Raw genomic sequence first — 12,215 nt, 5'->3', positions numbered from 1 at the left:
AAACAAACAAACAAAAAAAACAGTTACTTAAACTTTTGGCTACATTATATGGATGAAAGAGGATGTTCCTACACTTGTTATCCTATTTATGTGATCTAACGGATATATCCTCATCAAATATAGCTCTATAAAAGTTTCCCACATTGGGCTCAGAGGTAATCCCTTCCAGAGTAACTTCATGGTTGGATAGTGCTTTTTCTGAGGCACAGGGTTTCAAAGACAGTCAAAACCTGAAGAACCATCATAGGTTCAATGGGGTCTTAGAAACATCCAATTTAACTGCCATAAAAGGGTCAGTGTTTATACTTTTATTTGTATTATTGATCTGAATTGATATTTATCTGGTAGGAACCAAACTTACGTTCCTTGCTGCACATCGACCCATTTTTTTTTTGTTGTTAAACTGCTCTCCAGAAGCACGAGGCAGAAGAGGGTTTCATGCTGAAAGAAGATGCATGTTTTTATAAGATTTCCTTTTTTTGTTGAACTACTTAATTCCCTCTTGATCATGTGCAGCCAGCGAGGTATGTTATTTAAATCTTTGATTATGTGTATTTATAGAACAATTCAGTGTCCTTTCTTATATGTGATTTGTATATTTGTATGCTGACAGTTCAATGGTGGATTTCTTTATGCCTGCTAAGGTGTACTTGAATAAATTCACCAGTCAACAAGAACTATGGCGTGGTGTTTATCCCGGAGGAAGTGACATCCAAATTTAACATTTTAAGCAAAGCGATCTGTGCTAAAGTTATTGTTTTAAACAGCCAAAGTAAGTTTATGTTTCTATAGTTACTTGTCCTTGTTTGTTGCCATTAAAACTTAAATAAAATAAAAAAATAACATTGATAAATAGCAATGTTTTGTAATTTACAATTCAAAAAGCAACAGGACATATTATGCAGACCTTTTCATATTATTTCTCAGTAACCCTCTCTGAGTCTTTCTGCTGCTTAGACCAGTCTGCTTTTGCCTCCCTGTCGTATCTCTCTGCTGGTTGATTCCTCTCTTCCATCATCACTGCTCCACTGCCTCCCCTCCCCTGCTTCCAGCACTATCTCCCAGTGTCTCAGTGCTGTTGCTTCGCCCTCTGCCTTTACTGTCTTGTGGGACATTGCAGCCGGTCATGAGTGTAAAGCCCTCACTGGATGGTAGCTCTGACTACTTGAAGAATGAGGAGGCTCAGAAGAGTCTCCCAATGAGGACCTACCTCTGTCTTACCATGTTCACCTGTTTCTGCCCAGCACAACCCATCAATATTGTGGCACTCATTTTCTCTCTGTTGGGGAGTCACAATATAGATTGAAAATCTAGATATTCTGAGTATATGTGCTGTATGGACATTTACAGGACAAAATATTGCATGCAATGATTTAAGTTTTGCTTTCTGACAGTCACGAGAATTAGTCAACAGCACAACATATGAATTCAGTACTGTAAGTATAGAGTGTCACTGTTATAAACAATCCCACAAAGTCCAGTGTGGGATGATACTAAATAACTGTGTTACATTTCTGAAAGAAAGATCTGTGTCTGTGAATTTGCATCTGGGCTCTTCACTTCTCTAAGCTGCCCAACATAATAACAAATGTCTTTCCTGGTGTGCAGTAAGATCAAACATACTTCCATTTCATAAACTAATCAAATTCCCAACCATTCCTGCAGCTCTCAGTAAACATTCCCTTCTTGTGGGGATGACACAAAGTTTTAAGGGGTCAAAGTATTAAATGGAAGTAACACATTTAGATTTGTCTCAAGTCTTTAAGCTATGGAGTTGTTAAATTAACATGCCAACAGCAGTTGCTGTATCGTTGGGAGTCACAAGATGATGCATTCAGGAACCTCAATACACTTTTTTTAATCTTTGGTGAGTACATAGGTCAAAATATAAATATGATTTAGAGATTATTATTAAGGTGAATGCAGGTGTAGGATTGTTTCTTCGTGAACGTCCAGTGTGAAAGATGCATGACCAGGACATGCTACGTTGGGGATTATTATTGTTTACAGACCAGAATAGTGGAACTAGATAGTAACTGTCTTTGTTTCTTTACAGTATTTGGTGTGATCTCTTGAGGTGAAGGTAGAAGTGACAAAGAAATGGAAAGATTAGCTCTATCGGATGCCGCAAAGCTTCTGCTTAGCTTCTGTAATCAGCAGCTCTGGCAGCTTCATTTCACCGTCAGATACACTTTCTTTTCAGCTGTTGTTTAAATTCTAAGTCTATAAAATGTTTCATTTTTAAATTAATTTTACACACATGTTTGACACCGGTTGCCAGTTGTTGAGTCTGCTGGACTTGTGTACTCTGATATGAAATCTTACCACTGTTACAAGTCAACAAATTGAGCATCTACTTTTCCTGCTCACTAATCAACAAGTGAACAGAAGTGTAATCACCAGCCTATTGCTGAGAAACAAGAGATGTCTGCACAAAGAGTTTGTAAAACATTTTAATTACTGTTTTCCACCATGAAACCAGGACCTGAAAAACATCAGTGGGACATAAAACCTTGTGACTGATGCAAAGTAAATGAGCAGAAACGTATGGTTGGAAGGGTTCATTGCTGGAACTCAGCAAAATTAGGAGGTTACAGTGACTTGGTTTTGACCGTGGAAACCACTTTCCAGAAACTCATGGACATCCCCCAGGACAACTAGAAGTGGCTGGAAATGTGAATATTAACCTGGATGAGTCTGAATTGTTAAAACCTTATAAAGCTTTTTGACCTTCGTCATTTCAATCAAGGTTCCATTCAGTATTGTATATGAAGGCATGTCGGTACTAAATGATGCAAAAGATCAGACCATTAACTACTCCCTGTTGTAGGCTGTACTCAAGTGTGTCCTAATCTTGCCTTGCTGCAGCCATCAAAGTAGAACTTCATAAAGAGAATTTCAAATGAGTTACTAATGAGTTATTTTCATGATTAATCGGATGATTAATCTTAACCCATAAGAGCCCGACTTGACATATTTGTCACATACTTTTTCTGAGACATTTTGCTTCAATTTATGGTATAAACTTTGCTCAAAATCCTGTTGAACACAATCTGATACTTTTCTTCTGTCACCTAATAGATACCCAGAAGCAGAAAACCATATTATAATATTTTTAATATATCACATGGTAATAAATAGTAGATACCCCCCCCCCCCCCCCCCCCAAAACAAAAAAAAAAAAAAAATTTTGTTACATTTTGTTAAAAGGCCAAATAAAGACCTCATATTTAAAAAAATGGACTTTTCTCACCATTTTTTCACCTACTTTATTAGCACAAAATGACTGATGTAATATAGAATAATGAGCCAGCAGGGAAAATAGAAACAACTTTTATGAGTTTATCCTTTTTTTTAATTTTATTTTGAATTAAAATTTTAATTTTAAAAAGTGCACAATTAGCACACGAAATCAAAGCTTTTAGAGTTAAAATAAAAAGGGGGTATACGATGAAGTGAAATACTTATCTAGTCCTAACCCTTTTGTCAACTGTAACTTAAACATTAAAATGGTCTCAGGATATTTAGCACATCACAAACCATAACGCACAATTTACATTGTTTTTAATAAACCTGTAACTTGAATGTAATATTATTGATCACTTTGTGAGCCTCTTTGTTTTAAGCCTGCACACCCTTCCTCCTTTCACCAAGATTATAGTTTGACTGTTTGACACTTTGATCCATCTAATGCTCTCACAAATAAACTAGTGCAGACGTGTACAGTCATGTGAAAAATAAATATTCCTCTTTAATTCCTCAGGTTTTACATACGATAAAAAAGAAAGAAAAGAAGAAGAAAAAGCATCTGGTCTTTATCAGGAATTGAAATTAGGTATACAAAACTTTACATGAATAACAAATATGACATTAAACTATTATAATTTAATAAAAACTAAACAAATGTAAACACAGTGTAAAGAAAAACCCTTATTTCAACGGCTTGTAGAACCACCTTTCTGTATGATTTAATCAGTCTCACATTGTTTTAGGGGAATTTTGTGAGAGACCTATACTTCTTAACGTTGTTTAAGTTCATTAAGTTCTGCAGGCATTCGTTAATGGACAGCTTGTTTTAGGTCTCACCACAGCATTTTAGTCAGGTAGAGGTCTGGGCTGTGATTGGATAGTTGCAACACTCTGATTCTTATATTGTGGATTTTCTAGTGTGCTTGGGATTGTTGTCCTGGATGGCCCAAAGTTTAGACAAGATTTAGCTGTCAGACAGCCCCACATTTGACTCTTGAATACTTTGTTTACTGAAGAGTTAATGGTTGACCCAATGACTGCAAAATGTCCTGGTTCTCTGGCTGCAAAATAACAAAAAACAACAAAAGAAAAAAACAACAAAAAAAAAAACAACAACAAAAAAAAAAACAAAAACAAAAGCCAAAACAAAAAAAACAAAGAAACAAAAAAAAAGCCCAAATAATCAGCTTTCCACTCTTGTCTTTGACAGCTGGTGTTTGTAATAATACACTGATCAAAAAAATAAATGGAACACATAATCATTACCATGTTACACTAATCTGTCCAGTTAGGAAATAACATTGATTGTGAACCAATTTTACCAACTGCTGAAAAAACAGGTGGGAAATAAAAAGAAAAGGAATGGTCTTGCAGGTGGTGGCCACAGACCATTTTCCTGTCTTCATCCTTTCTGGGTGATTTTTGGTTATGTTTGCATTTTACCAGTTCTCTCACCACTAGAGGTAACAGGATCTGGTATCTGCAACCCACAGAAGTTGCTCAGGTAGTGTAGCTCATCCAGGATGGTACATCAGTGTGCTGTGGCAAGAAGGTTTGTTGTGTCTCCCAGGCAGGGCTGGACTGGGACAAAAAATCGGCCCGGGCATATTGAGCCCAGACCAGCCCACCAGGTATTGATGGAAAAACAATTAAGCCTAATAAATTTAAAACCACACCATTCTCTCGGACAGTTATTCTACTTAGTAGAAACAAAAAGGCTGCTTGATCTAAACAAGATATAATGGCATAGCCAAAATTAAGACAAGGGAATAATGGAACATGTTCACTGATGAATATTATTATTAATAAATGAGAGATTTAGCAATATTTTTAGAGATTATTTATTCCACACAAACAGCAGAGTAGCAAAGAATATTTCCTCCAACATGGAACCCTTCAAAAAGTGATAGGAGACAGACAGAAAAAGGTGAGAAAGAATAACACTTGATGGACTTACTCAGGTGATCACAGTACTGGTCTATGTACTCCAGAGAAATAGTTGAATAATCAGTTCCATGCAGTACTTACAGTACTTGGAGAGAACCAAAAGGATGCATGGTGTACTCAATCTCCTGAACAAATGAACAACATATTCTTGGATCCTAAAAAGTATGACAAAATATGACACAGTAGAGCAAAAATTAGATAGATATTACTAAAAGTGAGTACTGTTTTCATAAACAGTATGTACCCACCATATTAATAAACCATATTAATAAAGTCAGCATTGACATCCAGCAGCAGCAAAACTCAGGTCAGCAGCACATAATATTTCCTCAAACATGGAACCCTTTAAATAGTGAAAGAAAACAGGGAAAGAAAGATGAGAAAGAATAAGACTTGATGGACTTACTCAGGTGATCACAGTACTGCTTTTTAGAAAATTAGTTGAATCACCAATTCTATGCAGTACTTACTTTGAGGAAACCACAGCAGGCTTCCAAAAATGAGTGACAGCATCCTATAAAACAGTGACAGGTTAAGGCTGGAGAAACAACCAATGTTTATACAGTATATGTTTATGCAATGGCAGTAAAGTTTAATCTAATATCTGATACCTTATAATGAGTGTTTTGATCATTTTTTTCCCCTCATCAAGCTACAAAAGCAACTTTCTCAACAGCTCACTCTTCTCAGCTACCCGATCAATGACCATGTCGGAGTCCAATGACATGAGAATGTCCTTTTCAGTGGCCATGAGCATAAACATCTGTAGCCTGTTCGCGGACAGGCTGCTTCTGAGTCTGCTTTTAATAAATTTGAGTGTTGAGAATGTTCTTTCACAGGCTACCTGAGTCAGAGAGAGGGTCAGCAGGTACTTGTATGCAAGCCCAAGGAGACGATAAACATCTGAGAGCATGTTGAACCGTCTGAGAAGTTGATAGCAGCACAGTGGGCAATTTTTGCACGAATCACAGCTTTTGGTCACAATCTCACTTTCTTGTTCCCATTCTGCAGATCCATCCTCTGCTGTTCTGGTCTTGTACTCATCCACATGAGATGCCTTAAGCCTGTCCCACTGTCCAGCAAAACTTTTCAGTTCTGACTGGAGGTTATTTACAGTTGCCCTGCTATCAAATTTGAGGAGACATGTGCTGAGGTTTTGAAGTGCATTACTAGGGAGAGAAGCAGTTCTGACCTGATCAAACTTTCTGGGATCTAGCCATGCCAAATCAGCAAGGAGAGAACCATGTGTGACAAATCTTCTGTGGATTGCCTCAATGGCTGTGTCCAGAATGGTATTGTGCACTTTCACCTCATATGCTTTGTCAGCATTCATGGGTACCTCATCATCAGCCATCTCTCCAGCCCTGCTTTTTCTCGTCTTTGCTCTCTTCTCGGGTAGTGCAGCTTCCACTTCCATCTCAGTATTGTCTTCTCTCTCCTCCAGTTGCTCATTTGTCCATTTCACAAATGTGTCTGCAGCTGTCTTCACAATTGTGAAATTCCGAGAGATGCTTTTGAGGCTCTCTTGTGTGGCAGTCACCATACGATGGGCTGAGAGGATGTCCATTCCCATCGACTGGAGGTACTTGGACAGTGGGGTTGTTTGCTCAAACACTCGAAGGAAAATCTGTGCTGTTAAAACAGTTTCATATTTCAAGAGACACTCCTTATAGCCCCGTGCTTTGGCACGAACAGCTGGTTTTTCTTTTTCCCGTTTTTCAATGGCCTCCAGTGTAAGCACTGCATCAATGAAGAGGCCATTTTCCGGTTTTCCAAAATGTCCAAAGATTTTTTGGAGAGCATCATGCTTGGACCACCACCTAGTCTCACCTATTGGACTCAGACGTCTGTGTCTCCTCTCTTCTGGGGTTTGTTTCTCCCACAGATTAATCCTCTGATAGGACTCTTTGATGAACACAGCGATGTCATTAACCAGACTGAAAAGTGTTCCACTTTCAATGACACTTTGTGTCGTGTCAGCAAGCACACGATTAAGTACATGTGCATAGCACCACACATGCACATGAGTTGGAGCCTGCGAGGTCATCAGTGCTGAAAAGCCTTTATATTGGTCCTGCATATTTGATGCCCCATCTGTTGCATTACCGATGCACATGGTTTTGTCCACATTCAGATGCTGCAAAACTCCTGAGAGCAAGTTCACAAAGTTCTGCCCTGTTGCAGCTTCGCACCTCACTATAGCAACAAGCCTCTCTTGCACAGCCTCAGTGACATACCTGAGGATAACTGAACACTGATCATAGCCTGTTATGTCCTGAGTTGTGTCTAACTGAACAGAAAACATTCCAGCTTTCTGGACGTCACTGGCAATTCTCTCTTGGATGAGGTGCCCGAGTGTGTCAATCACCGAGTCAACGGTTGTTTTGGAGAGTAGGGTGATGAGAGACCCTCTACCTCTTGATCCACTGGACTGATGCAACTTCCTGCTTTTTTCAATACAGTCATTTAGATGTTCTCTAAGGCACACATCATACTTGCCTAATAACACAATCAGTTCCAAAAAGTTACCATGGTCAATGCTATCGTCATCCAAGGTGTATGCGGCCTCATTCTCCACCTGCCTATAGCTCAGCCCCCTCTTCCCAAGTACTTTGACCACATTCACTACTCGATCCAAAACTTGGCGTCTCTTTTTGACTTGTTCCCTATGAGCTGACATCTGATTACCAGAGAACAAGCTGCTGATGTTGCTTTTTGAGCTCCTTAAGAAAAAAGCTTCAACACATGTCTGGTGTGCAGCGCTCTTTTCATGCTCCTCTGTGCGCACATGTACATGTCGCCAATCACTCATGCCTGTAATAAATGTGCTGGTATCAGTCCGCTTTGCGAATGCCAGACACACAAAGCAGAACAATAAATGGCGTTCTTTGCAATAAGTGAGCCACTTCCTGCTGGTGCCATCTTTACAGGTGAACACCCTCATCAAAACTGCACTGCTGGTATCCTGCTGTGGGTGGTGATCTAAGAATGCCTGTAACATAGCAGGCTCAGGCCGAGCAAAGTAGTCTATGCCTTGGCTCTGTCTCTGCTCTTCAGTCTCTCTCTCCTGCTCCTCTGTCTCTCTCTCCTGCTCCTCAGTCTCTCTCTCCTGCTCCTCAGTCTCTCTCTCCTGCTCCTCTGTCTCTCTCTCCTGCTCCTCTGTCTCTCTCTCCTGCTCCTCTGTCTCTCTCTCCTGCTCCTCTGTCTCTCTCACACACAGCTCAACTGGTGATGGTGAATCAACCGGGTGTAACATATAAATATTGACATAATTTGTTAAGATTATGGTATTCTGTTGCCAGATAACTAAGTCACAAAAACCTGCATTAAATAATCAGTAATATTATGGCCAAGTTATTATTTGATGAAAAACTACATAAACCAAGTAAAGAAATTATGCAATGACTGATGCTATTATCTCTTGTTAAATCTACATGATCCTCATATCATGATTACAATCTCAAGGCCACATTTTACCAGATAAATTAAGGCCTTCTAAAATATTTCATTAAAAAAAACATTTTAAATTGAACAGAAACATACAAGTGTGATAATGAATGACGTTGTTAGTAATTAAAAAAGATTAAAACACAGCATATCAAGAATAAAGACAAATACTTTAAAATAGTAACTTTAAACCCAAAGCGACTTTCATGTTTTTTGCAGCTTTACATCTCCTGGCAATGTTAATTTAATTCAATTCAAATTGTATCTGCCAGTGCAGAGAAAGTATGATGAATATATCCTCATCATTTACTAGGTCAACATTTTTGCTCTGTTGAGCTTTATCTTTCTTAGTAAATTTTCTAAAAAGTGTGTGTTTATATGCCAATAAGTAAAACACTGAAATATTTATCTATTTAAGACTATACCTAGCTACCTAATGGATAAAATTACTAAAGCATTAAAATCACAATAAGTATAGCATCGACCAAAAAACTGCACACCGGTAGAAAAGCCCACTAGCTAGCATGTAGAATTAGCTTTAGCCTGCTTGTAACTAGTAGCTCAAGAGTAAGCGAGCGCAAAGAAAATATGCCAAACACCAAATAAACTTTATCTAAACTGACCAGGTACAGTTTATTTCTTACCTGAAGTGCAGTTTTCTCTCCACTTGCACGGCCAGTCGCCGGCGTCGCGGGTCTCCCGTCCTGCCCTCCCTTCCCCTCATCCACCTGCCGGCCACTTCCACCATCATCGCCTGGGACTGCTTTGGATCTAGATGCTGAAGACGGAACTCCTCGCCGGCCACCAGCAAACATTTCTGTAATCTTAGTACATTTGGCAGCATCTGCCTGAAGCGCTTGTCTCTTTTTCTCCCGAATTTTTTCTGCCCCTCCTTTCCGTTTTTTGGCGTTCTCCATCTTGTGAACCTCTCTTCGTGACCGTGTATGATTGATTGACTGCAGCGGCCCAAACGGGTGGGCGGCCCTCGGCTGTGATTGGTCCAGCCCAGAATCAATCATGGCTAATGGGCTGATGATCGATCTATTAGTTTTGTGCACCAATACTAATAACATTAGTAAGATGTGTAGGAACTCTTCCCCACTTCCAAAAAAAATGAAATAAAATAAAATAAAATAATAAAAAAAAAATAATAATCCGCCGGCCAGGCCCATAATCACCATCGGCCCACCGGGATAGTGCCCGGTATGCCCTATGGCCAGTCCAGCCCTGCTCCCAGGACAGTGTCGACAGCATGGAGGAGATACCAGGAGACAGGCCAGTATATCAGAAGACATGGAGGGGGCCGTAGGAGGACAACAACCCAGCAGCAGGACCGCTATCTGCTCCTTTGTGCAAGGAGGATGGGGAGCACTGGCAGAGCCCTACATAATGACATCCAGCAGGCCACTAATGTGCATGCTTCTGCTCAAACTGTCAGAAACTGACTCCATGAGGGCCCGAAGTTCACAAGTGGGGCCTGTGCTCACAGCCCAACACTGTAGACCGACTGGCATTTGCCAGAAAATACCAAGATTAAGAAATTTGCCATTGGCGCCCTGTGGTCTTCACGGATGAGAGCATTGAGCACATGTAACAGGAAACATGGACACGGTGTGTAAAACATTCTCCTGCCTGCAACATCCTCCAGTATGACCAATTTGGCAGTGGGTCAGCGATGGGCTGTGGAGACAAATTCTTGGAGGGCTGCACAGACCTCAGCATCCGATCCTCAAGATCTACTATCCTGTAACTGCAGCATAGTAGATCTCAAGGACCAGACTTGGGCTCTGCTGTGTTAGACAAAGGTATCCTGACTCCCATTAGGTACCAGGATGAGATCCTCAGACCCATTATCAGACCACATGCTGCTGCAGCAGAACCTGGCTTCTTTCTGACAATGCTCGGCCTCATGTGGCTGGAGTGTGTTAGCAGTTCCTGCATGAAGGTATTGATGCTATGGACTGGCCTGCACATTCACTAGACCTGAATCCAATCCCACACCTATGGGACATGGTGTCTCGTTCCATCAACCGCCGCCACATAGCACCACAGGCTGTCCAGAGGCTGACTGATGGCCTGATCCAGGTCTGGGAGGAGATCCCTCAGGAGAACATCCTCCATCTCATCAGGAGCATGCTGAAATGATGTAGGGAGTGCATACAGGCATGTGGAGGCCACACACACACTATTGAACCTCATTTGAATTGTTTTGAGGAATTTCCACAGATGTTGGGTCAGACTGTGATCTGACCTGTCCAGTTTAATTTTAAGTATAATTCTGAATCCAGATCTCCATGGGTTAATGACTTTAATTCCCATTGATCATTTTTATGCTATTTTCTTCGTAACACATTCCACTGTGTAATTAATTATTTTCAATTGTAAATTTCATTCATCACCATCATCCCTGTGTTTCCTTACACACAGCTACGATCACCTGCAGGACTGCAGTTTTCACCGCTTGCCTTTGGTTTAGGCTCAGTTGTTTTTGGTCCTTGACTTGTTTATGTTGTCAGTTTGTTTTTCTATCTCCCTAAAGTGAATTCCTTACAAAAATGTTTTAAACAAACATCAAGCTTCAAGTTTAGTCTTCTTTTCCATGTATTATTAAATTGAAAACTTCTTGGTTCATTCGGTGCAGATTCCCGTTCAGCATTAGTCATAAAACTCATAGATCATTTGCTTATTTGATGTAATAACACAGACATAAAAAAAGAGAAAAGCATGTGGTTTTGTGTGTAAATCTAAACATCACGCCTTCAAAGAAGAGTTGTGGCAAAACATGCAAATGATAGTGGAGACTGCTAACGGTGTGAAACAAGACATTATTCAACTTGAAGACTGGATGGCACAGTAATATGGATTATAATTATTTTAGTTATCCTCAGTGACTAATGCCATTGTTTTTATTGTAAGTAAGTATAAGTAGTATAGCATGTACCATCAATATTGCAGTTTCACCACTGCATTATACATAGCAGTAATCCAAATCAGTAAACATGAGCAGCACCATTAAATTAAATAAAATGATTAAGGGACTTTTAAGGATGGAAAAAAATGGCCTGATTTGTTTACACAGCCATGCTCAGCTTGATATGGTGATAGCATGTAGCTGATCTCGACCCACTGACCCTGACAAGAGGAAAAGGATGACATCATCATAACTGAAATGACACTTTATCATTATCTGGAGTGCAGAGAGCAACACCCTGGAAACCTGATAGCTGTGAAAATATCTCAGACAAATCTGCTGTGTTATGACAGAAACTGCTAAGTTGTATAAATCTAAAAGATAAGCAAAAGAAAAATGTAGAAAACATGCAACAGGTAACTTGATGTTGCAAGCAAATATGTTCTCTCTGGCTGTTTATTTACTTAAACATAACAAAATAAAAACAAATGAAGGCATCATACCAATCATGTTTGCTTAAAGACAATAAATCAGACCTACACATTTTATTAGTGGCAAATTATTTGAGCATATGTGTTATTTGTATGAGGGAGTGAGTGTGTTTGTCAGGGTGTACCCTGTCTCTTGATCTATGGTAGCTGAGATAGGCTAAAGACCCCTT

The sequence above is a fragment of the Melanotaenia boesemani genome, chromosome 11 (assembly GCF_017639745.1).
Source record: "Melanotaenia boesemani isolate fMelBoe1 chromosome 11, fMelBoe1.pri, whole genome shotgun sequence".
NCBI lineage: Eukaryota > Metazoa > Chordata > Actinopteri > Atheriniformes > Melanotaeniidae > Melanotaenia > Melanotaenia boesemani.
The sequence above is the reverse complement of the archived record's forward strand: the minus strand, read 5'-3'. Positions refer to the sequence as shown.